A 27,150-nucleotide genomic window follows, 5' to 3' on the forward strand; every position below is an offset into this window, starting at 1 on the left:
GAGCCACAATTAACTGCATTGCACCTGACAAGGTGCTAAACCTTAATTTCTCCATCTACCCAATGAGGAGTTTGTGTAAATAACTTCTTAAACTTCTCCAGGCATTTTAAGTATCTGAGGATAAAAAATGGGGTCACCTCACTGATAAATTTTGCACATCTTACAAATCAGTAATGTATCAGCAACTAATATTAGGAAGAATGAAAAATATCTGAGTTTATAGTACATCAGCTACATTTGGCTTCAAAAAGTGTTAACAATCTAAACAAAATAGAGAAAGAGAACAATTCAGCATATTTTAGAGACATTTGGTTATGACTTCTTGCTAAAGCAAATATACTTTGTAACTTATAAATATGAATCAGTAATAGATTTATGATCTTTCAAATGCAAAATGGTAAGGTTGAAAGTGAATTTCCAACCCTTATCTCTCAACCATCTTTCATTCTTTTGTCCCCATCCAATCTGCATTATTAAACTGTATTATTAGTTGTTATAACAGGAGAATAATGCCTGAATGAGACACTTGAAAGCATATAGTAATAGTTGGTGAAAGTAATGAATTACTAAAGAGACTCATTCAGTCAATAATAAGTTAAGTTTTTTAACATTTAGACTAATTACCTATCACCTACTTGGTTGAATTGATGGATCAATTCAGTCGACTATGTAACCGCACTAATAGCCTACTGGTTAAAATTGCTTATTTCAGTCCAATTCAGGGTCCAATCAGCCTAGAATCCCATCAGCTAAGGAGCTTCCTATATGGCTAAGTTGGGTGCCCTAGCAGGTATTTTGTTGCATGACTTAGAAAAGTGTTCCCCACAGGGAGAGAGCTCTCTAAGGGAAAAAGCAGCAAAGGAGTAAAACAGTTTAAGATTGGTTGGGAAAGGACATTGTATAAAATCAAAGGGGAATAAGGTAGACACTACATATCCACTTATTTGCAAGTTAAAAAAAATATATATTGAAGCAAAACAAAACTTATACACGTGAATTAATTTTACACAATTAAAAATTTACAAATTTGAGTATTTTAGGAGTTGAAAAATCTATCTGTATACCTATGAAAGTGGTTCAGAAGTTTATCTCGTAATGCTCAATGTTAACTTCTAATTTTTTATTTGAAAAATATGGTGTTTTATAAGTGTCTTAGGCTAGGTTCTCTAGAGAAGCAAAACCAGTAAAGCCTATAAATATATATACCTGAATTTATATCAAGAAAACGGCACACAACAGAGAACCTCTGAGGGAGCAGAAAAGCAGTGGGATGCAGATCTCAGTTCTTGTAAAAAGACCAGACTTAATGGTCTGTCTGAGACTAGAAGGTGCCCAGACCTTCTGTTAGCCCAAGACTGGAACCATTCCCCAAGCCAACTCTTCAGACAAGGATTGCACTGGATTATGGGATAGAAAATGATACTGGTGAGGAGTGAGCTTCTTGGATCAAGTAGACACATGAGACTATGTAGGCAGCTTCTGTCTGGAGGGGAGATGAGAGGGCAGAGAGGATCAGAAGCTGGCCGAATGGACACAAAAGTAGAGAGTAGAGAGAAGGAGTATGCTGTCTCATTAGGAGGAGAGCAACTAGGCATATATTGTAAGGTGTTTATAAATTTTTGTATGAGAGACTGACTTGATTTGTAAACTTTCACTTAAAGCACAATAATATTAAAAAAAAAAAAAAAAAGAAAGAAAGAAAAGGGCTCACATGGTTGTAGAGGCTGGAACATCCCAAGTCGGTGGGTCAGTATAGTGGCTTCGCCTGATTCAGGTAGCCAGAGGGGCTGGTGAACCCAAGCTTGGCAGGTCAGTGAGCAGGGCTCTTGCTCACAGGCTGTGAAGATCAATGAATTCCAAGATCGGCAGGCAAGACTGCAGGTAAGCTGCTAGCTCAAGTCCCCAAAACTGGACATCAGACTAACAGGAGCCAGCTGCAGTATCCAGGGTGAGCAAAAGGTCATGAGCCTTGCCAGAATGTCCACTTATATTTGACACAGGTCACATGCCCAAGGAAACTTCCTTTCAACTGATTCGTTACTCACAGCAGATCCCATTGTGGAAGTAATCACATTATATCATATCTCATCATGGAAGTGATCACGTCATAAGACAGCCAAACCACTGAGAATCATGGCCAAGCCAAGTAGACACACAACCTTAACCATCACAGTAGGTATTGTGGAGCCCTGGTGGCACAGTAATTAAGAGCTCCGAAGCTGCAGCAGTTCAAATCCACCAGCCACTGCTTGGAAACCCTATGGGGCAGTTCTACTCTGTCCTATAGGGTTGCTATGAGTCGGAATCGACTTGACTTGGTACGGAACATTATACCTACAGTTTGGGTAATTGGACACTAGATGGCAGGGCTATGTTTGGAGTAAGGCCGTAAGCCTCAGTAAAGAGAAAAAAAGAGGTATCCTATAAAATCAGTTTCCTATTCATGGTAGGTTGGGTATTCATGGTGCCCCTATGTAGACATAGATAATAGAAAAACAGGAAACATAGAATTCCTCTCAATATAGTTTAAAAGCACAAGGTACACATACTATTCACTATGGTTTTTGTAAGTGCTGGAAATACAAACATGAATATTACATGATCTCTGCCAGCAAAGAAATGATAGTCTTGGAGCAGAAAATGTATGTAGGTTTGTTGTTGTTGTTGTTGTTTTAAGCACTGTAGTAGAATGTGATAAATACTATTAAAATTTTATTTCAAAGTAAAATGGGGATGTAGAGACATAATTCTGCTTGTGATGATGGTGAGCTAGGGAGTTCTTAGGTTACAGAGAAGGTAAAAATCAGAGAATGGCTGATCTAAAAAAAAAAACCTAAAACCAGAAAATACAAAGATAACTTACCTTTAATTGCCATGAATAAAGTGGCAACATAAAATTTAGAGCAAGATTAAAACAACAACAACAAAAAAAAACTAAAATTCCTGTCCCATTTTTATTTCTAAACTGATGGTTTTCAACCAGGGGCAATTTTGCCCCCCAGAGGACATTTAACAGCAAACCAAACCTGCCATCGTGTCGATTCTGACTCATAGCGACCTATGTTTTTGTTGTTGTTAGGTGCCAGCTAGTCGGTTCTAACTCATAGCGACCCTACAGGACACAGTGGACCTGCTTCATAAGGTTTCCAAGGAGCAGCTGGTGGATTTGAACTGCTGACTTTTTGGTTAGCAACTGAGCTTTTAACCACTGCACCATCAGGGCTCCAGAGGACATTTGGCAATGCCCAAACAAACAAAAAAACGCAAACGAATTGCCGTTGAGTCGCAGGAGACATTTTTATTTTGTTTTGTTTTCAGAAGACATTTTTAATTGTCACAACTGGGGGAGCGGTGCTACTGACATCTAGTGGGTAGAGGCCAGGGGTGATGCTAAACACACTTCGATTCCCAGGACCAAAAATTATCTAGTCCAAAATGACAATAATGCCAAGGCTGAGAAACTCAGCTTTTAAACTTGTAAGTTATTTTTAAACTTTGTCTTTGTGTCCCAAAAATATTTGGAAAAACATATAAACCTTATAAAAGCTATTGCAACTATTAGGCAAATAGATCCAGAGTTTTAAATTAGATAGGGAACACTGGTAAAAGCTCATTGTTTATGAATGAGTTCAAATTTGAACCCGAAAACAAGAATTTTTGCCTCAATATCAGGAGCAGGTGAGGTCTGGGGTTTGAAAAGAAAGACTAGAAACAACACCTTGGATTGAAACTATTTGGGCTAGACCACAGAATATTTGAATATGTGGCAGCTGGAGCTAGGACAACATGGGCTTGAGTTCGCCTTGGCAAATCCGGGCTAGAGGGTGTGGTGTAGTGGCCTGAGTCAGCACCGTGGAGCATACAGACCAAGATTTGGATCTCAGCTTTGGCATTTACTAGCCGGGAACTCATTTTACTTTCTAAATTTCCAATACTTTAAAACGGGGAAAGTTGTTGTAAGGATTAAAAATTTTTGTTTAATCCCTAGGACATAAAAGGTGCTTAGTAAAGGATACTTAATATTATTCAGATATTGTTAGAGTTCTAATAATACCTTTCCTCCTTCCAGAGTTATCTTCACCCTCTTTTGGAACCTTGATTTGTAAGGGTACAATTACATAACATTGAAAACCAAAAACCCAGTGCCGTCGAGTCGATTCCGACTCATAGCGACCCTATAGGACAGAGTAAAACTGCCCCATAGAGTTTCCAAGGAGCATCTGGTGGATTCAAACTGCCGACACTTTGGTTAGCAGCCGTAGCACTTAACCACTACGCCACCAGGGTTTCTGTATAATGTTGAAAATAGGGGGAAAAAAAAAAGTCAATTGTGGGATGGGAAGAGAAAAAGTGAAATGACAAAACATAAAACTTTTGCAAGATATCACTGAGAGAAATAATGAAAGCTGAGTCAGAATCACCAAACTATTCTGAACAACATTCCTGTCTGTTAGGGAAAAGATAGCTGATATTTCTGTGAGGAGGTTGGGGGAGTATTCTGCTGTGATTAGGTAAACACAATCTGGTTAAATCCAACTCTACCGTGCCTTAACTCACACGGCCGAATGGAAGGAAGCACACAAAGAGGCTGAGTGATTTCATCTGCGTTCACCACCAAGTAGGACCTCAGTGGTGCCCTGCAAGTTTGCTGTATATCCCTAGTCCATACCTTCCTAGTTGATTATTTCTTTCTAAACCTCGTTTCATACTTCCAACATTCCCTCCCCTATAATCACTCTTAGCTGATGACCGTGGTTTCTATTTCTCTGGAAAAATAGAAACCATCAGAGAATTTTTATGAACTCTCCTACCTTGTCATTTACCGCCTTAATCTGTGTGCATTCATTCCACCTTCTCTCTTGTTGCTAAGGATGAACCTTAGTTCACATTCTTAGCTTAGACAAACCCTCATCAGTGCACTGGATTCCATCTCTCCCACTCAAGACATAGCTCCAGTGATTCTCACTTCATTCTCCTGGATCATAATTATTCCCTCTTTTGGATCATTGCATCACCATAACAACTACCATTATTTATCCCATCTTAAAAAAAAAAAAAAAGTTTTACTGCATCAGTGTCATTTTGCTTCTTCCCTTCAAAATAAAACTCCTTAAAAGAATTTCCTATAATGAGTGACACTAGTTTCTCTAATCCCATTCCCTCTTAAACTCCATCTATCCTTCTTAAACTCCACAAAAACTGCTCTTATTAAGGTGATCAATGCCAGCTGTATTTTAAGGTCGAAAAGTCAGCTCACAGCCCTCATCTTCCTTGACCTACCAGCAGCATTTGACAAGGTCAGTTACTTCCTTCTTCTTTAAACATTTTCTTCCCTTGGTGTCCTAGATACTATACTTTCCTGGCTTCTTTATCCTCTGTTTGGTTGTTCCTTCTCAATCTAAGACATGGAGCAAAGGCCCTGAGATCGGAGGGTGCCTGTTTGAGAAATAGCGAAGAGACTGCTGTGGTTAGAGGAGAAGCAAGTAAAAGAGAAATAGGCTATACTATCAGGAACGTAATAGGGGGTTGAGTGTGGAACCTAGAGACTTAGTAAGACAAGTAACAGGGGCCCCCAAATCTGCAAACAGAATAACAAGAAATGGGCCAGGGCACAGAAACAAAGCCATTCCCCAGAACAATGGGCCAGGGTATCTAAAAATAGCCCACAAAGTTCTTTAAAGTTGCCTTTCAGAAGCAGTTGGAGAAGACCAGGCCCAGGGACATGCGCAGAACATCCACCTGTGACTGCTGTGTGACCTTCCACCAGAGGCAGTGAGGGGCTACAGCCCCAGCCAGGGAATCGAACCTGGGGAGTGGGAGACTGCGCAGGCGCAACACCCCATAATAAGTCCTGCTACAAATCCCAGAGGCCTCCAGGACAAAAGCCATCTTGGAAAGCTGCTGCACTCACACCTTAGTTAACATATCCCTGCCAGTGCCTATGAATAAACATGAATCTTTTCCCACCCAAGGACTTTTTAAAAACTCAGACCTGTCTTTTGTTCTGTGAGATGAGGGTAAGCATTGCCCTAGGCCTTCCTCATCTCCACATGCAAACCTCTTCAATGAAGCTTTGCTCCTGTGGAAAACTACGTGCCTTACCTGCTCGTTCTTGACCAGTGAGAGGCAACAACCTTATTCCAGTAACAAATCTACTTTGCTGGTTCTTCCCCTTCTCTAAACATCCACCCTTCAGAATGCCCAGTTCTTAGTTTTCAGGTGACTTCTTTTCTCTATCTACTCACTCCCATAGTGATTTTATCTAATATCATAGCTTTAAATACCCATATGCAGGGGTGAGAAACCCTGGCGGCATAGTGGTTAAGAGCTACAGGTGCTAACCAAAGGGTCGGCAGTTAGAATCCGCCGGGTGCTCCTTGGAAACTCTATGGGGCAGTTCTACTCTGTCCTACAAGGTTGCTATGAGTCAGAATGAACTCTACAGCACTGGGTTTTTTTATGCAGGGGTGGATTAACCAGTAAGCAAAGTACCCACAGACTTACTTGTGTTTACTCACTAATCTGGAGTGTACGATTTCACCTGTTTTTCACCACACTTTTTGGAAATTTAATAGGCATCTCAAAATTAATATGTCTAATACTGAACTCTTTATACACAGCCCCCAAACTTCCTCATCTCAGAGTTTCTCAGGCCAAAACTTTGGAGTAATCCTTGACACCTCTCTTTCTCTCTCTCTTTTTTTTAATTACACCTCACCTCTGATCTGTCAGCAAATCCCATTGGCTGGCTGTATTTTCAATTATACCCAGAATTTGTCTAATCTATTCACTTCTCATCACCTATACTGTTACCATCTGCCATTCTGGCACAAATCACTGGATTATTGCAATGGCCTCTTAGTTGATTTCCCCAAGTCTTCTATTCCACTCACCGCCCCCAGCTCTCTGCCAGTTAGTTTTCAACACAGAAGTAAGAGTCGTCCTGTTAAATTCTTAGCCAGATCATGTCACCCCTGTGCTCAAACTCTTCAATGACTTCTCATCTTAATAAAAATAAAAGCCAAAATTCTATGACTAAAAGATCTGGCCTCATTTCCTACTCCCCTCTCCCTTGCTCACTCAACTCCAACAACTGAAAAAAGACACCTCAGTGTTTCATAAATACTTCAGGCATGATCTTGTGTCAAGTTCTTTACACTTAATTATTCTCTCAGCTCTTCCCCTGGATAGCTCCATTGTCCTCTCCTTCCATCCCTCCCTTCCCTAAGGACTTTACTCAAATGTGACCTTCTCAGTGAGACAGACCTTCTCTAACCACTCAATCTAAAATTTTAACACCCACCTGTTAACATTTTTATCCCCATTTTCTGCTTCAGTTTTTCTCCTTAATGCTTATTATTGTCCAGATACTGTGTATTCTATGTGTTTATTCTGCTTATTGTCAATCTCTCCTTTTCAAGGGAGCAGAGATTTTTGTCTATAATGTAATACCAATGCTTAGAACATTGCCTACCACACAGAAAGTACGCAAGAAATATTTGTCACGTGAATTTTAAATGAACATTTGTTGAACAAATGTTGAATTAATCTGGCAACTCTGTAACCATCACGTTGGGGAGTATAGGATGGAAATATCTCACATAATAATATTCAGCTAAGTATTTCTTTAAAGGTATCAAAAACATTTCCTTTCACAAGCATTAAAATTACTCTGAATTCTTCAGAGCCGTAACTGATGGCAGGGGTATAGCAAGGGTTGAGCAGGAGCTGATGACTTGCTAAGGAATAGGCAAAACTAGAAAATTCCATTCTTCTATGGACATATCATAGAGCCTCGTGGTATAGTGGTTAAGAGCTCCGCTGTTGACCAAAAGGTTGGCAGTTCGAATCTATTAGCTGCTCCTTGGAAACTCCATGGGGCAGTTCTACTCTGTCCTGTAGGGTTGCTATGAGTCAGAAATCAACTTGAAGGCAATGGGTTTTATGGACATACCGTGCAAGAACCAGGGTATCCCTCTTAGAGACTTAGGCAACCGTATTTGTTTCAGGGTTTCTTGATTGGTGTTTTAGTTACCAATTGCAGAATTAAAAAAAAAAAAATACCCAAAACATAATGGCATAAATTAACCCTTTATTATGGCTCATAATTCCATAGCTTAATTGAGCAGAGCAGTTCTGCTCCACAAGGTATTTCCCAGGGTCACTGGAACAGCCTCAGTTCATTTGGAGACTCAGCTGAAAGCTCAGCGGGGCTCTCAATCAGGGGTCTCAGTTCTCTGCTACATGGACCTCTCCACATTGGGCTGCCATAAGTCATGGCAGCCCGGTTCTAAGAAGGAATCTTCTAAGATTGAGTATTCCAAGAAGCAGGAAACGGAAGTTTTCAGATCCATAAAAGGCTAGACCCAGAGTAGATAACATCAGTTCTGTTTTATTCTATTAGAGAAGTTATAGGCTCATTCCAGAAACCATGCAAGAGAGTCTACACAAGAGCATGACTACAAGGAGGCATGTTTCATTGGGGGTTGCCACAGTAACTGTCTACCCCAATTGGGCACTTAACATTAGACACCTCTAAGAACTGAATCTTATTCCTTAGGCCTATTTCTGATTTCAGCTGTAGCTGTGGCATATACATCTATGCAAGCTTAGATTTTGCACTTCCCATCTCAAGTGAGAAATATTTCTGCTTTCTACCTTAAGTCCTATTCTGATTCCAGAGACCCTAAAAGTACAGGGGAGTTAACTACCAGGACAACCTTAAACCAATGGAGACAGAAACTGGTGGATAGGTGTTCCAGCCTCCTGTCCTTCAGGAAGATGATTCTGGTTTCGGTAGGTCCTGGTAGAACTGGACTCCTTTTGCCCACAGTAGGAACTTGGGTAATGACCTCTATATTGGCTTTCCCTATTTCCTAACACTTTCCCAACTCACTTTCTCTTGTCCCTCTGGTCCCTCACTCTTGTGTCATGGGATCACTTCCCAGATAAACTACCTGTACTCAAGATCTTCTCCCTGACTCTCCTCCTTGGGGGAAACAAACTTAAAGAGGTATTTGCCTGATAGTGAGAAGTTATCTTTCAGGTATTTTTTTTTCAAAGAACCAGGTCCAAAGGTAGGACTTGTGGAAGTGGTTGAACTTGTGACTATAAGTGCCAGTCTTCCCATTCCAGAAAAAAGCTTGTAGTCTGAGGGCTAGGCCTGCTTCACTGTATGAAGCTCACAAAAGTGAGGAGGAAGGATTTATCTTGGGTCAGTTGGAAGACTGGAGAGAAGACTCGTTCTATCTTGACCATACCTGTGAAGGAATAGGATATTCCAGACTTAGGAATAGTGCATTTAAATGTGCAGGCAACTTTTGTTTTTCAGGATAAAATTAAGCCTTTTTGGAAGGAAAATATTGTCTCCTTAGGAAAGGTGACTTTGCATAATTTTCTTGTTTGGGGAAAATAAAAAATGCAGTACCCAGAGGCTTTAAACCCAGAGGCTTATGGATTTTAACCTGGAAACTTCATCTAGTAAATAATTTAATTGTTCAACTGGGAGAACAAGTTCTTATGAAAATTTAGAGAGGAATTTCCATGTTTATATTTGCAACAGTTAAATTTATACTTGAAGTAATGTATTAAAGATATATTTAATTCCTTTCACAATTCATTTATACCTCGTCTTCAAGATTTATAGCTACTTACAAGGATATGTAAAACGTGACCATATTAAAAGTGTAATTAAAGAAGAATGAGTAACAAAGATGGGGTACAAAGTAGGTGTGAACCCAAATGTCATGCGTAGTTCTATGTTGGCCTTTGTTACATCTACCCATTTGAGGTGAGTCAGATAAATGCCTGCAGAAGGATCAAGCTTTGCCCCAAATATAATTTTGGATCTACTATAGCATACAAATGAACATAAAACAGAATTTGAAAATTCTGCTCTGTGTAGCATGGCAACAATTGGTTTAGACTAAAAACAGTTTAAAGCAGTTATAACCAGGTGCTTGACTCAGAAAAAAAAAATTAAAAAAACTAAATTTTAAAGAAATCCACCTTTTAGCACGGATGGAATATCTAACTTTGAACAGACCTACTTCCTCACCCACTCTCCAAGATGCCTTATTTGGTAATGTTCACCAATGAAAGTAATGAGATAACTGATTGTATAGGACTTACTGTTTATGATCCAGTTAAAAGTTCTGGGACATCCTCCAAAAGTAACTATTTTCACATTTTAAAGGTTGATCTATAACTCTCTTCTGGCAATAATGAGCTTACAGAGCCAGTCGTTTGTTCAAGCTACTCACGACTCCAGATAATAATATAACCACATCATTCATCTATAAAACCATGTTTATCTTCCTGTTCTCTATGGGCCTGCATCCAACTCGTTTGAAAGCCGCATCTGATCATTAGGAATCAAGTTAAAAAAAAAAAATGGTGGGGTAAGAATTTTGTTTTACCCTGTGGAACATCTTAACTATTCTAACAGAAGACAATTTTTAATAAATTTAAGGATTGCTCTAAGCTGCTGTTCTAGTTGAAGAATAATTTGAACTCATTTTGGTTTTGTGTCATTAAAATAATCTAGGCAGAGCCAGGATAACATTCATAAACCCATAAGACATTTCTAAATTCCAGTTTACTAGTTTGATCCTACAATGTCCCCTTGACACAAACCCAGAAAGGTTGATATTCTTATTTGTTCTTCTGTTTTTCTTTTTACCCCTTCTCCCCCACTCCAGCTGTCATTGTTGTTCTAAATGGTGGTATCGTTTTAATACCAAGGGCCTTAGCTAAATTAACCCTCGTGGCACAGTGGTTAAATACTCTGCTGCCAACCAAAATGTTGGTGGTTCAAATCCACCAGCAGCCCTGCAGAAGAAGGATGTGGCAGTCTGCTCCTGTAAAGATTTACAGCCTTGGAAACACTATGGGGCAGTTTCACTCTGTCCTATAGGGTCACTATGAGTTGGAATCGACTTGACGACAATAGGTAACAGTTAACTAAATCACATAACCTTTCCACATCTCAGTTTCCTCAGCTGAAAGCACCTATCTCAAGAAACTGTGGTCAGGATTAATTGAGTTCACAGATGTAATGCTCTCAGAACATTCCTGACAAATGGTAACTGCTATTATGTTTCTGATGATTACTTTGTATGAGTATCCAAAACTGGAAGCCTGTATTAGAGCCTGTGTTCACAGAGGTAAGGGCAACGGAGATCTTGATCTCCTTCCAGATCCTGAACCAGTTTAATCCTTAACAAGGCAGTAGGGCTGGGAGGCGTGAGACCATGCAGGTAGAAGTAGAACTCTGAGCCTATGGGGCTGTCTCTAAGGTGGGCACTTGAGGCAATGCAAATTGCCATAACCCAAGAGCTGAGCAAGGCTCAGGATGCTCTCTGAGAATGGAACCCCAGTACAGATAATTGCTTTGCATTTTTAAAACTGAACCCAAAAGAGCTCCTGCTGCCACTGTGCAAGCTGAGCTGTTTTCTTTCCTGCAAAAGGTTATAATTCTATTCTCCTTGGCCAAGGAAAAATAGAGTTTAAACCAGTTTGACTTTCCGTGATAATTTGATATCACTTTTCTGTGTACTTATTGTATATGAGCTAAATCACAATATAGAAATGTATGGAGCAGAACCAACTCTGTTAAGAAGGTAGGACTCGTGTTTGTGGTTTCACTTTACGGTCAAATCTGAATGTGAGTTATTTATGCCTGCTGGTACAGGGCAGTGGAGCAGGCTTCCCATGTCTTAGCAACTACAAGCAGGGCCCTGCAGACTTACCAACAATGAGAGGGTGTTGTTGTTGTTATTGTTAGGTGCCGTCGAGTCGGTTCCGACTCATAGCGACCCTATGCACAACAGAATGAAACACTGCCTGGTCCTGCGCCATGCTCACAATCGTTGTTATGCTTGAGCTCATTGTTGTAGCCACCATGTCAATCCACCTCTTTGAGGGTCTTCCTCTTTTCCACTGACCCTGTTCTCTGCCAAGCATGATGTCCTTCTCCAGGGACTGATCCCTCCTGACAACATGTCCAAAGTATGTAAGACGCAGTCTCGCCATCCTTGCCTCTAAGGAGCATTCTGGCCGCACTTCTTCCAAGACAGATTTGCTCGTTCTTTTGGCAGTCCATGGTATATTCAATATTCTTTGCCAACTCCACAATTCAAAGGCATCAACTCTTCGGTCTTCCTTATTCATCGTCCAGCTTTCACATGCATATAATGCGATTGAAAATACCATGGCTTGGGTCAGGTGCACCTTAGTACGACATCTTTGCTCTTCAACACTTTGAAGAGGTCCTTTGCAGCAGATTTGCCAAATGCAATGCGCCTTTTGATTTATTGACAGCTGCTTCCATGGCTGTTGATTGTGGATCCAAGTAAAATGAAACCCCTGACAAGTGAGAGGGTGTAGGCACACACATATGATCAGCTTTACCAGGAGTGCATACAATAAGTGCGTGCGTGCATACACGCACACACACACACACACGGAGTAAACCAATGGTCCAACATTTCTATTCTGTGGGGTTTTTTGTTGTTGTTGTTCGTTCATTTTGAATATCTTCTGTGGGCAGTCCAAGTTTTCTCTGAGGTACAAATTATTGTTTTGTTTGTTTGCTTTTTGGTGTGCTGGTACCCAAATTGCATAGATTTTGGGTGGCCTGCCCACAAAGAGGTATAATTCATATGAACAAACACTGACTGTGTAAGCTCTGATGTTATGAAGCAATTTTTTTTTAAGAACACATATATCTCATCACATAGTGTAGAAGCACATACATATCTTGTTTGACAAAAAACTGCCGCACAGTAAAAGCAAATCAATGGGACCTATCTTACTTGGTCTGACCTATTTGGCCTGCAGGTATGGCTGACCTACTTGGTCTGTTTATCATTTTGAAACAGAAAATAACAAAGAATCCTGACCCTTTTCACTTCACCAGGAAAGAAGCGTAAGAGAGGATGAAAGATGTGGTGGAAAGACCATGCATGAACTATGACCTGTGCCATTGTGATTAGGAATCTGGACTCTGTAGTCTAGCTTCCTGGGTTCAAATCCTGGCTCCTCCACTGATTAGCTCTGTGACCTTGGGAAGGTTACTAACCCACTTTAGCCCCATTTCCCCACTGTGAAAATAGAAGTGGGATTTTTGCCAGTGTCTCTATGTCTTTAATTAAATAAGGTTCTTGCCTCTCACTGGTCAAGAATGAACAGGTAAGGCATGCAGAATTTTCCACATGAGCAAAGCTTTATTGAAGAGGCTTGCAAGTGGAGACAAGGAGGGCCTAAGCAATGCTTACCCCCCATCTCTGAGAACAAAAGACTTGCCTGGGTTGTTAAAAGTTTTTGGGTAGGAAAAGATTCATGTTTATCCATAGGCATAGGCAGGGATATATTAACTACGGTGCATATGCAGTAGCTTTCTAAGATGGTGCTTGTCCTGAAGGCCTCTGGGATTCGTAGCAGAATTTATTATGGGGTGTTGGCCTGTGCAGTCTCTCGCTCCCTGAGTTCAATTCCCTGGCTGCATCTGCAGCCCCTCACTGCCCCTGGTGGAAGGTCACACAGTGGTCACAGGTGGATGTTCTGTGCATATCCCTGGGGCTGGTTTTATCCAGCTGCTTCTGAAAGACAACTTTAAGAAAATTTCTGGGTGGTTTCCTGGTACCCTGACCCATTGTTCTGGGGAATGGCTTTGTTTCTGTGCCCTGGCCCACTTCCTGCTATTTTGTTACTTCATTTTTTTATGTGAATTGCATATTTGGGGGCTCCTCTGTTCCCTGTTTTAGGATTACTGTATCTATCTTCTGAGTTATGTAGTGAGAATTAAAAGACAGAATCCAAATATACTGGACTGAATGTCAACCAAAAACCAAGCCCATTGTCACTAAGTCAATTCTGGCTCATGGGAACCCTATAGGACAGAGTAGAACTGCCCATAGTGTTTCCAAGGCTGTAATCTTGATGGAAGCAGACTGCCACATCTTTCTCCCACGGAGCAGCTGGTGGGTTCAAATAGTAGGCCTTTCAGTTAGCAGCCAAGAACTTAACCATTGCCAGCACCATGGCTTCTTGATTGAATGTTAGCCCCCCAACATATATATCAACATTCTAACCGCTGGAACCCGTAAACGTGATTTTATTTGGAAGAAGGGTCCTTGCAGATGTAATTGAGTTAAGGATCTTGAGATGAGGAGATCATCCTGGATTATCTGGATGGGCTCTAAATCCAATGACAAGAGTACTCAAAAGAGACAAAAGAAGTAAAGACAGACACAGAGGAAAAGGTGATGTGAAGACAGCACCAAAGATTGGAGTGATGTGTCCATGAGTCAGAGAATGCCAACAACTACCAGCAGCTGGAAGAAGCAAAGAACAGAATCTCCCATAAAGTCTCTGGAGTGAGACTCGCTGGAGAGATGACAGAAGTCAGGCAGTGGGTGTGGATCAAATCCCTTCATCTGGAGAGAGCTAGGTGACTTCCCACTCTTTGAAACTGTGTGATGTTTTAGGGAGGCAGGGCGTGAGGAGTAGGGAGAAGACAGAATATTTGATATTGGGGAAACGTCCTTTCAAGGAGAAAAATCTTTCTATCAGTGGAGGAAAAACAGCCAACAGGAGATTTGGGGTAGGGGAGGAAATGTCTATTATCAGAGGAATTACCAGTGTGGCTTACACATCAATTTGATAAAGTACCCCTTGAGGGATTCTGGTTTTTCTAGGATGCCTTTCTGTTCTCTCTAAGGACACAAGAAAAAAGGCTGGAAAAGCCTAGCCCAGCTGTATTCCTGTACTTCCAGAATTTGGGGAGTAAAAGGGATTGAAGATGGGGTAACAGAGGTAGAGGGGAGACATAGCTCATAATCAGAAAGTGGATAAAAAGATATAAACTATATAAAAACTATATAACACAAAATAATGTTATACATTTGTTATGGATTAATTTGTATCCCCCCAAAATTTGTGTTGTAAATCCTAGCCTCTATGCCTGTGGTTATAATTCCATTTGGGAATGGGTTGTCTTTGTTGTGTTAATGAGACAGGATTAGGGTAGGGTGTATTTTGAGTCAATCTCTTTGGAGATATTAAAGAGATTAAAAAAGCAATTGAGAGAGGCAGAGATGGGGTTAGATACACACATGGAGATATATACATGGAGATCTCTAAGGAACCATGAAGCAGAAGCTCACAAGAGACTAGGACCTTCCTCCAAGAGCCGACAGAGAGACAAAGACTTGCCCTAGTGCCAGCTCCCTGAATTCAGACTTCTAGCCTCCTAAACTGTGAGAAAATAAATTTGTTTGTTAAAGGCACCCACTTGTGCTATTTCTGTTATAGCAGCATAAGATAACTAAGACAATGTTGTTGGTACGTATACATATAATAAAATTATACAAATGTGCATAGGGAGAGTACATATCCATTACAGAGAAACGTTCACAAGGAGGTGAGAGGGAGGGGACAGAGATGGGCCATAGTAGGGGTTTCGGTTGTCTCTGTCACCATTCTCTCAAAATTATGTTGGAAATAACTGCTTTAAAAGCAGTACAAGGAACTTGACTTCTGAATTCCTACCATAGCGCTCCTGTGGGTCCCACTGGGAACTCAGCAACCCTGGGTCCTCATGATTATTCCTGTGTGTGAGGTTTGCCTTGTATGCAACTGACCAGATTTGCCTAAAACCCAAGAATTATATAGCTTAGATACCATGGATTCAAAGTCACATAGTTTCTCATAAGGGGAATGGTCTGAGGTTTTAATAAGTAATCTTTTCAGCAAGTCAATGAACCATACACACTGTGGGGTTAACAGCCCTGGGAAAAATTCACACTGGGCAGGTCATGAAATGTGTTGGGGAGAATCAAATGAAGCATGCGGGTGAGTGGCAAGAAATGGACTAAGGGGCATTTTCTCCGGTTTATTATAAGGACTCTCTTCCCTATTCACACTCCTCTAGAACAGTGGTTCTTCAAGCTTGTTCACCCACTGGTGGCTTGTTAAACCCAGTGCCATCGAGTCGATTCCAACTCATAGCGACCCTATAGACACACATGCAAATTATTGGGCCACACCACTGAAACTTCAGGGCTTCTGTAATCTGTCTTCAAAGGCCTCCAGGTAATTGCAAGGCTTGCTAACATTTGATTTCCACTGCTCTAAACTCACTTACATTGACGATAATGGAGACAAGTCACTAAAAAAACACCATCACCATAATAACAAGCCCCACCCCACATGAGCTCCCCACAAAAAGGAAAAAAAAAAAAAAGGAGAGAACAAAGAAAATCAACAAAACCTAAAGGAAGAACTGGCTTAAATTAGTAATTGAAGTAAAATATTAGAAAATTGGAGCCCTGGTAGCACAGTGGTTATGAACTCAGATGCTAACAAAAATGTCACCAGTTCGAATCCACTAGCTGCTCCTTGGAAACCCTTTAGGGCAGTTCTACTCTGTCCTGTAGGGTTACCATTAAAAAAAAAAAAAAATCAATTCCATGGCAAGGGGTTATTAGAAAATTTAAACAGTATAGTAGACCAAATCGAACATAATGATTTAAAATGACTGAGAAATAGATTTCATTCTTCTGGAATCCAGATTTCTGGGGTCCAAGGAGATTGGGGGTAACCCACCTAGGCCATTGCCCTTAGATCTTCTTTTGAACCTTGAGCATTGAGAAAACTGGTTTCCAAAAGTCACCTTTAAGTCACACAATAGCCTAGTAAGTAGCTTAGTAAGGCCATTTTGCCTTAGGCATTGGGCTTTTCTGAAGAACTATCTATGCGCAGCCCTGGTGGTATAGTGGTTAAGACCTTGGCTGCTAACCAAAAGGTTGGCAGTTCACATCCATCAGCTTTTCCTTGGAAACCGAATGGGGCAATTCTCCTCTATCCTATGGGTTACTATGAGTCAAAACTGACTAGATTCCACCTAACCACAGTCAGTTTCAAGAAACAGGAACTCCAGGGATGGGGGAAGCTGTGTTTTAGTGTAAATTGTTATATAAACAATGTTCTGGCCCTTCTCCATGGTAATGTCCATAAGATGGGTATAAGACTCTTTGGAGGTTCTCTCTTCTTCGGAACACTTTGACTCTCTAGTCAGAAGTGTTGCCCAATCTGCAAATTGTATATTAAATGAAATTCCAATCAATTTATAATATTGCCTTAATATGATTTTTATTTTAACATGACAGACAGACAAACCTAAAAATAAAAGAAAGAAAAAGAAGTAAGATAATGCTAAAGTTAAAATTCCAGAAAATAAGTTAAAAGTTTAAAAAATAAAGAAAAAAATAAGTTAAATTCCCCATAAAAATAATAACACCTGACCCTGGTGGTGTAGTGGTTAAGTGCTACGGCTGCTAACCAATGGGTCAGCAGTTTGAATCCACCAGGCGCTCCTTGGAAACTCTATGGGGCAGTTATACTCTGTCCTATAGGGTCGTTATGAGTCAGAATCGACTCAATGGCACTGGGGTTGGGACCCATATAGTGTTTTTTTGTTTTTTGTTTTTTCAGTGTCCACCTGATTTAATTAGCTCACTCTTCATCAGCATCTCTCTCCCCCTCACTGACCAGTCCTTTTCATGCCTGATGAGTTGTCTTCGGGGATGGTTCCTGTCCTGTGCCATCAGAAGTTCTGGGGAGCATTGTCTCTGGGATTCCTCTAGTCGCAGTCATACCATTAGGTATGGTCTTTTTATGAGAATTTGGGGTCTGTATCCCATTGGTCTCCTGCTCCCTCAGGAGTTGTCTGTTGTGCTCCCTGACAGGGCAGACATCGATTGTGGCCGGGCACCAACTAGTTCTTCTGGTCTCAGGATAATGTAGGTCTCTGGTTCATGTGGCCCTTTCTGTCTCTTGGGTTCTTAGTTGTCGTGTGACCTTGGTGTTCTTGCTTTGCCTTTGCTCCAGGTGGGTTGAGACCAACTGATGTATCTTAGATGGCCGCTTGTTGGCATTTAGGACCCCAGGCGCCACAATTCAAAGTGGGATGCAGAATGTTTTCATAATAGAATTATTTTGCCCATTGACTTAGAAGTACCCTCAAACCAAGTTCCCCAGACCCCAGCCCCTGCTCCGCTGACCTTTGAAACTTTCATTTTATCCCGGAAACCTCTTTGCTTTTAGTCCAGTCCAATTAGGCTGACCTTCCTTGTATTGCCATATAGTGTTTTAACTCATCTAATCCTCACAAGATTTCTGTGAGGAAGGTGCTGTAATCTCTGTTTTGTAGTGAGGAAAGAAAGCACAGGAAGCTTGGGTACTTTGCCCAAAGTCACACACTTTTTTAGGCCAAGTAAAAAGCAAAGTTCAGCTAGGCAAGTGACGGAAAGTATACCCATTGAGGGAGGCTATGTTAAAAATAAAAATGAAAGCCATAAGGTTAATGGGTTTAAAATCAAATGTGAAGAATTAGAAGAGGAAAAATATGAGGGTGGAGTGAGAAACAGAGAAGAAACAATAGGGAATGAGGTCCCTAATGGAGTCTTGAGGTGGGTGTGTCTTCCCAGTATCTGAGACAGCAAGCCTTCTTGTCCTGAGAAATGAGGGGTGGCACTCACTCATTGGCTTCCCTTTCACTTGACCTCCTCTTAGGATTTTTCAGCTCTTCACAGAAGCTGGAATCAGATCCTCTTGTTGTTAGGTGCCCTCAAGTTAACTCCAACTCATAGGGACCCTATGTCCAACAGAACGAAACACTGCTGAGTCCTGCATCACCCTCACAATCATTGCTGTGTTTAAGCCCACTGTTGCAGCCACCATGACAATCGATCTTGTTGAGGGTCTTCCTCTTATTCAAATATCCCCATAACACAAACACCATACATGTTACAGCAACGAGGCCTCACTTTTTTCTTTTCTACTTTTGCTTTGTCCTGATTAAGTGGGAGTTAATTTGTTTTAAAACAATCCAAGGTTTTTTGTTTTGTTTTCTCTTAATCTTGGATATGATTGCTCTAAATCTTTTGAAGACTTAAATTTTCCACTAACCATCTAGCAGAGATAAAACCTCATTGAAATAACAAATACTACTACTTTAAAACCCAAAAAACTCATTGCGGTAGAGTCGATTCTGACTCATAATGACCCTACAGGAGAGAGTAGAACTGCCCCATAGGGTTTCCAAGAAGCGGCTGGTGAATTTGAACTGCCAACCTTTTGGTTAGCAGCCAAAAATTTAACCACTGCTCACTAGGGCTCCATTACCAATTTCATTAAGTGCCCCCCTGCCTCACCCTACCACCCTCCCACCCCCCTCATTCCACACTAATCCTCTGCTCAGACTCTTAAATGAGGGCTATCTCCTGACATTCCAGGAACAAGAAGAGAACATCAGGGCAGTTCACACCCAAGCAATTTACCAATCTCAGAGGTAAAGAGAGAAAACCTAGGGCTTTAGCTTGCTGCATCCAGATGTGTCCTGGGTGCAGGCCTAGGATGAACTGCCTAAAGCTGTGTTTAAGGAGGAGTCTCCAAAAATAGTTGGCTTGCAAGCTCGTGGAAAGTGTCTTTGTTTTCTCTCTATGGGGAGAGGCCTAGGAGAAAGATGAATTCCTTACTAACCACAGATGATCAAAACTAAGTGAAATTCTTAATTAACTGGGAGGTAGAATTGCAATTGAGCATGGTTATTCCCTAAGGAATAAAAAACTGACATTTGTACTACTTTTAAAAGGAAATGTTTGGAATTAGTGTTCTCTTCTGCTCAAAGAGAAAAAAGAAACATTGTGAGTAATACAGTCCGAAAGGAAAATATTAATTAGGCAATAGTGATATGATTAAGAGTAAATGCATTTAAATTAATAATGTTTTGAAGAGGTATTACTTGCATGTAATATAAAATTTGAAAATTACCAAAAAATATTCAGTTAACATCAATTCTCCTGTCTCATTTCTATCCCCTGGTTCCCTCGTTTTTCCCACCCAGGAGGCAATCAAATACATATTTTTAAATTGAGTTAGAAGATTTTTAAACGTTTTAAGTGGCCAGCCAATTATTTTATAGTTCATTTTATTTTCATGTAGGGAGCACAGTATAGGTTATCTTGCAGTAAATTTGCTGGGCAAATCAGCCTATAGTTTATTTGGCAGGTGCTGAGACTTGGCTGTGGGTGGCTGGCAATGACGTCCATATTGGGTGTGTCTGAAATGTAAAGGGAGGTGGGACTATACCTGTGGCATCTTGAGCAGGGTTCAGTTTTCAGTTTGAATTATGATTGATTTTGAATGCATTTAACTGTGTACATGTGTGAGATCTGATTCTTAAAAACATATGTGAAAAAACCGTGGACTCAAAAAAATTGTCCAGCTGGATTTTGGGGGTGAGAATTGTCTAACTGATGTTGTTTTATTACTTGAGGGAAGTTGCCTTTTTTAGAAAGAAAAAAGTTTTTACATGTCTTTTTCTGCTAAAGTTTTTTAGGGATGAGTTTGAAAGTTCAAAGACCACTGATAAAAGGATTAATTATAATGTTATTGTTATTGTTGATGTTAGTTGTCATTGAGTCGTCTCTGACTCATGGCCACCTCATGTGTAACAGAATGAATAGTTGCCCAGTCCTATGCCATCTTCATGATCAAATTATGACATTAATATGTAGTAATAAGTGAAGAGGGCCCATAAGCCAGGATTGAGATAAAGGTGCCTATATATATGTAAGGGGCACTGATAAAATTGGAGGCAACCTAGAAATGGATTCTCAATATTCTAGTCACTGGTTTGGCCAAAGCTGCTCACACATTCCTAAAGTTTAGGAACCCTTGAGATTAAACAGCAAACAAACAAAAAACCCTTCTTCAGCATTCAATAAGCACCAAGGAACCAAACCCGTTGCCCGTGAATGAATTCTGACTCATGGCGGCACCATGTATGACAGAGTAGAACTGCTCCATAGGGTTTTCTTGGCTATAATCTTTATAGAAGCAGATTGCCAAGCCTTTCTTTCCTAACACTGCTGGATGGGCTTGAACCGGCAACCTTTAGGCTAGTAGTCAAGCATAAACCGTTTGTGCTACCCAAGGACTTTATTAGGGTACAGGATTTCCTAAATATGTTCGAGTGTCTTAGATGTACCTTCACACACAAGATGTGTATGTTCACAAGATGTTACTGTTCCCTCATAACGTGATTCTGGAACTTGTGGATAGAGAGTGTCTGGCAATAGAGGAATCAAAACAAACCATCCCAATGCTCCAGAGGGGATGGACTCTTGCAAGTAGATCCCAAGGTCCCAAGGTCCAGGGTTCCATAAACAATTGCCAAACACAAATAAACCTTCTAAATCAGAATATTCTGTGGAATATGTCCGTATCAAAAATTCTAGCTCTTGGGCTCTAGCCCGGACCTACTGAATCCCAATATGCTGGTATAGGCCTGGATTATCTTATTTTTAATGTATTCTTCAGGTAATTCTATGTGGCTAATCCTGTTATCCATTGGTTTAGATCACTTCTCACTGAAGGCATTATGGTGCTGCACCTTTAACCAAAATGCATCTGAAGGGTTTATAGAGGTCTTTGAATCTACCATGGGGAAGTAGATTTCCCTCTGATTTTTTCCAGGTGAAGAAAAAGAGTTTCCTCCTTTGCTAGATCATTAATAAAGAAACCTAAACCTTGAGAAATCTCATGTTGTTGTTGTTGTTCTTAGGTGCTGTCGAGTCAGTTCTGACTCATAGCAACTCTTTATACACCAGAATGAAACACTGCACTGTCCTGCTCCATGCTAACAATCGTTGCTATGTTTGAGCCCACTGTTGCAACCACTCTGTCAATTCATCTCATCGAGGGTCTTACTGTTTTTCACTGACCCTCTGCTTTACCAAGCATGATGTCCTTCTCCAGAGACCCGTCTCTCCTGATAACATGTGAAAAGTATGTGAGATGAAGTTTTTCCATTCTTGCTTCCAAGGAGCATTCTGGCTGTACTTCTTCCAAGACAGATTTATTTGTTCTTCTGGCAGCCCATGGTATTCAACATTCTTCACCAACCTCATAATTCAAAAGCATCAATTATTTTTCTGTCTTCCTTATTCATTGTCCAGCTTTTGCATGCATATGAAGTGATTGAAAATACTATGGCTTGGGGCAGGCACACCTTAATCCTCAAAGTGACATCTTTGCTTTTGAACACTTTAAAAAGGTCTTTTGCAGCAGATTTGCCTAATGCAATACGTTATTTAATTTCTTGACTGCAGCTTCCATGGGTGTTGTTTGTGGATCCAAGTAAAATGAATTCCTTGACGATTTCTGTCTTTTCTCCATTTATCATGATGTTGCTTCTTGGTCTAGTTCTGAGGATTTTTGTTTTCTTATGTTAAAGTGTAATCCATACTGAAGGCTGTAGTCTTTCATCTTCATCAGTAAGTGCTTCAAGTCCTCTTCACTTTCAGCAAGCAAGGTTGTGTCATCTGCATAACACAATTAATGAGTCTTCCTCCAATTCTGATGCCCTGTTCTTCATACAGTCCAGCTTCTCAGATTATTTGCTTAGCATACAGATTGAATAAGTATGGTGAAAGGATACAATCCTGATGCTCATCTTTCCTGATTTTAAGCCACATGGTATCCCCTGAGTATCCCCTTGTTCTGTTTGAAAACTGCTTCTTGGTCTATGTACAGATTCCTCATGAGCATAGTTAAGTGTAGAATGCCCATTCTTCTTAATGTTATCCACGATTTATTTATCCACGCAGTTGAGTGCCTTTGCACAGTCAATAAAACACAGGTAAACATCTTCCTGGTATTCTCTTCTTTTAGCTAGGATTCATTGGACATCAGCAGTAATATCCCTTCTTCCACATTCTCTCCTGAATCCGGCTTGAATTTATGGTGGTTTCCTGTCAATGTACTGCTGAAGCCATTTACAAATCTTACATCACTGTATAAGCTTAGCTCCAAAACCATTATAGAAAGGAAAAGAAACAAAATAACAAGAGATGTAAATACACGTCTCTTCCTATATCCTCAGACCTTGTTTATTTCAATAAGGGTTGTGAGCCGTCAAGTCAATTCTGACTCATAGCAACCCTACAGGAAGAGTAGAACTGCCCCATAGGGTTTCCTAGGCTGTAAGTCTTTACCAGCAGGGGACACAGTATTTAAGTTCTTGGATACTAACTGAAATGTCAGCGCTTCCAACTCGAGAGTGGCTCTGATGGAGAGAAATGTGGCCATCTGTTCCTTAAAGATTACAGCTTTGGAAACCCTATGGAGCAGTTCTACTCTGTCCTATGAGTCAGAATCAACTCAACAGCATAACTCAACAACAATGATAAACCTTTATGGGAAAGATGGCCAGGTCTTTTCTTCTGCAGAGCTATTGGAACCGTGGACCTTGTCAGCAGCTGAGAGCTTAACCATTGCTCCACTAGGACCAGGATGTTGTAGAATTACCTTATTTTTGTGACCCCATTAAAAGCCTTTTGTTTTTAGTATCAACTAGTGGGTAGTGGGAATGTCAACAGATATTTGCAGAGTATCCTACTAGGTCTTACTGGAATAAGAGCAAGACAATTATATACACTTTCCCTACATTGGAAATTTTGCTGAATCAGTTCACTACATTTAAAAACCTACACCTATTTGAAATTCAAATGAACATTTACCATCTGTGGTCTTCATTAACATTTAATGGCATCATGATTTTAGACTTGTCTGTTGATGAATATTTTCTTGAGCCTTATGCTGCTACTTTTGATTTTGTAGTCCATAAAATGTAACAGGTAATCTGTGATTCATTGCATATAAATAGTAACATGAGAAGAGACTTTGGAAATAATTCCAATACCCTCATTTCCTGAGAGAGGAAACCAAGACTCAGAAAGGGAAACCAAATTGCCAAAGGCCAAAGAACTAATTAGCTATAGTACTGGGATTTTAGTCCTTCTACCTTTCAGTTTAGTATGTTCTCCTCTATATCATGATGCTATTAATACATTAAAGGTCAGTTCTCAGAAATCTTTAGTTTTGTAAAATTACAGTACTGTAACAGAGCCGTTTGGAAATTATGTTTTCCTTGTTCTTTGCGCACCTTGAACATTAGATAGTCTCAGTGAATGTTGGATATCAGTATGGGGTTCAACATTAATCATCACACATTTATACTCTGAAATCCAGACTAAGGATTCATACCATTACAATATATGGGTCTTGGAAAACATAAAAATCTTTGACATGCCTGTCATTATAGCAATTTCGTCATTGGCTCTACCTCTTAGCCCCAATCTCAGCCAATTTCTTATGTATTGTTCATAGTATTTGTACTTCCTTGATGATATATATGTATATTTTCCATTTTTTATTCTATTCTATTTTGTCCAAAAATGGCCATAGCCCACTGAATTGATTTCTTAATGCACCAGTAGATCCCTCCGCAGATGGGAAACAAGGGAGAATTCATAGGTAAAAGATATTAAATTTTATTTCAATAAGGGTTGATTAAAAACTGTAAACAGGCACAGTTTCTAAAGAAATTAAAATTGGTAGGAGAGCCCGCTTAGTGGAACAGAATGCCTCATTTCGTGAAAAATTGAAGGGAGTTCAGAAGGAGCGCCTGAGGGTGGGATTTTAATGCTAATAAATCTGGGTTGCTTTGAAAGCAGATGCCTTCTATAACTTCTATTCACCATGTTTCAAACCTACCGATGTAATGTTATTTTGATTGTTTTTAAAATTTATTACTTATTTACTGAGACCTTGTTTTTACTGACAATAGTTTTAACAGTCATTTTTTTTTTCCAGAATGTAATTGCCATGGCTGACAAGAGACTACTGAAGATACATAAAGCAATATTTTGCTAACGATTTCTATATGCACATGTATTTATATATCTATATCTTATCTATCTGCCTAGCATAATAAATGATGATAAGCCTAAAAGTAAAGCAGGGGAAGGGTACAGGAAGTGCTGGAGGGAGGGTAGTTGCAACTTCGGTAGAATGGTCAGGTAAGGTCTTAATGATACAGTGGCATTTGTGTTAAGATCTAAAGGTGGCTAGACAGCAAGACATGTGGATGGATATCTCGGGGAAGAGCCTTCCAGGCAGCTGGAACTATGAATGCAAAGAATCTGATACCAGAGCTTGTCTACTGTTGGAGACAGCCACCATGGTGAAGCAGAGTGAGGGAAATGGAGAGTAGTAGGAGGTGACATCAGAGAGATCACCCAGGGCCAGTTGTACTAGACCCTGTGAGCCACAGTAATGATTTTGGCTGTTACCTGGAGTAAAATATTTGGGAGCAGAGGAATGATATGATATGGCTTACCTTTGGACAGAATCTCTCAGAAGGCTATGTGAGTATGTAGACTGAATGTGGGAGGGAGCAAGTGTAGGGACAGGAAGACCATTTATATGACCATTGCTATAATCCTCCCAAAAGATGATCCTGGCTTACCAAGCAGTAGAGTGGGGGAGAAGATGTAGGATTATGGATCTATTTTGAAGGTGCACCTGACAGTATTGGCTTACAGATTCAATGTAGGTATGAGAGAAAGGAGTCAAGGGTGACTCTGAGGGTTTTTGCCTGAGTTGATGTAAGACCTCTTGCAGATCAGTTTTAAAATGATGGATACCTCCATGGAAAAATGGGGCAAAATATAATTGGACCAAAAGAGAAAGTGATTTTTTTTTAAGGCAGTATTTTTTAAATAAACCTTTGATTAAAGAAAACTGCACACATCATAAATGTTCAGCCAGGTGACTTTTCATAAAGTGAATATAACACACCCACGTAGCCAGTGCCTAGATCAAGAAACAGTACATTACCTGCACTCAAAAGATGCCCCCCCAAAGTAATTATTTCTAAAATTAATTCTATATGTTAATTTTTTTTTTTCGGTAAAGGTTCTGTGGAGTAGAACAACAGACATACAGAGCAGAGGATATCTTCAGAAATCAGTGGAGGCAGAGGCAAGAAACTCACCCTGCAATCGTGTGACTGGAATTAGTCACCCACTCAATCTCATGAAATTCATACTGAAGAGTTCTTTCCTAATAACACAAAGTGAGATAGACAGATGGTAAAAATAGATACATTTTCTGCATAGGTTTCAAAATTAGAAAGTTCACAGGAGTTGCTCAAAAAAATAGAACCCTGGGTTGACAAAAGAAACTTTAAAAAAGTGAAGTTGAATACACTAAGGTCAAATGATTTATACCTTAAAAGTAAAATATTCATTATCTAGTCAGCTTGGTAAAGAAGAGCATCAGAATAAGAAGCTTCAGATTCTGAGACTGAAAACAGGTCCTAGAAAACAGAAATGTGGTTTTTCTCAGAAGTTAGATTAAAAAAAAAAAAAGGAGCCAAAGTGGGCATGTGAGGGGTTGGGGAGACAAGGGCAGAGAGAAATAAATTAAGTTTCTAGATGACTATTTGAGCTTCTACTCTCCGCCTAAAAATACCTTTGGAAATAAAAATCTTACATTTTAAAAATTGAAGATATCTTTTCCTGTAGACGCTGAAAATACAAACCAATTCTAGGAATGTACTGTTCATTACTTTGATAGCACTGCAAATTTTTAGTGCATCTAAAAAGTCACTGGTTTTCTTCTTGGTAAAATATATGGCTATCAAAATAATAGAAATTTGGTAAGAAGAGCCAGTGTTGACCTCCTTAATAAAAACAAATAAATAAAACCATACTAAGGAAATTACATGCTGCAGTTGTTGTAGGGGGATATTTATTTATTTATTTTTACCTTCCAGTACTCATTCCCCCTTCTTTGAATAATGCAGTCCTGTTCAGTCTTCATGAAAGCACTTATTTCATATTGTATGCAATCTGGTAGGAAGAGAAATCAAGGTGCCTTGACCCGCCCTGGCAGCAAGTAGGCTGTAGGGAAGCCAGTCATGCCCTCTGTCCCTGGAATATGAATCTTGAGCAAAGCGACAAAAGCCTGAACATGTTTGGGACAGATTCATTCAGGAGGTTACTTCCTGAGAATGGTGTCCCTCATTTCCTTGAGCTGCCCAGGTTCTTGCTCTTTCTTAGATGGATTCTTCTACTTTTCTTTCACCTCTGACAGCCACCCCATGTCCTTCCATAAACTTTCTGTTTTTATCAAAGTTAGCTAGAGAATTGTTTCCTATTTCTTGCAACCAAAGAGCATCGAATGATACTTATCTCAGAGAAGGAACCCCTTGTCCAGAATTTTAGCTGGCAGTGA

The sequence above is a fragment of the Loxodonta africana genome, chromosome 8, assembly GCF_030014295.1.
Source record: "Loxodonta africana isolate mLoxAfr1 chromosome 8, mLoxAfr1.hap2, whole genome shotgun sequence".
NCBI lineage: Eukaryota > Metazoa > Chordata > Mammalia > Proboscidea > Elephantidae > Loxodonta > Loxodonta africana.